This window comes from Bos indicus x Bos taurus, chromosome 10 (genome assembly GCF_003369695.1).
Source record: "Bos indicus x Bos taurus breed Angus x Brahman F1 hybrid chromosome 10, Bos_hybrid_MaternalHap_v2.0, whole genome shotgun sequence".
NCBI lineage: Eukaryota > Metazoa > Chordata > Mammalia > Artiodactyla > Bovidae > Bos > Bos indicus x Bos taurus.
In genome coordinates this window covers 15,828,841-15,829,228 of record NC_040085.1, presented here as the reverse complement: position 1 = coordinate 15,829,228, position 388 = coordinate 15,828,841, and positions in this window count along the sequence as shown.

The following is a 388-nucleotide window of genomic DNA, read 5'->3' as shown; positions in this document are numbered from 1 at the left end:
ATACTTCTATTAAAAAAAAAAAGTGCTCAGTCGTGTCTGACTCTTTGCGACCCCATGAACTATAGCGCACCACACTCCTCCATCCATGGAATTTTCCAGGCAAGAGTATTGGAGTGCATTGCCATTTCCTTCTCCAGAGGATCTTCCCAACCTAGGGATCGAACGTGGGTCTCCCGCATGGTAGGCAGACGCTTTACTGTCTGAGCCACCAGGGAAGTCACAATATCTATTAAAATACATTGATTTTTAAAAATTTTAATAAGTTTTTTTTAAGAAGAAAAAATAATAACCCTTTCCTGAAAGCCTTCAGGGAGTTCAGGTCTTCTGAGCAGAAGCCACTTGTACTTCTGGCTAGGAGCCTACAATAACCACTATACTTTCCTTCACC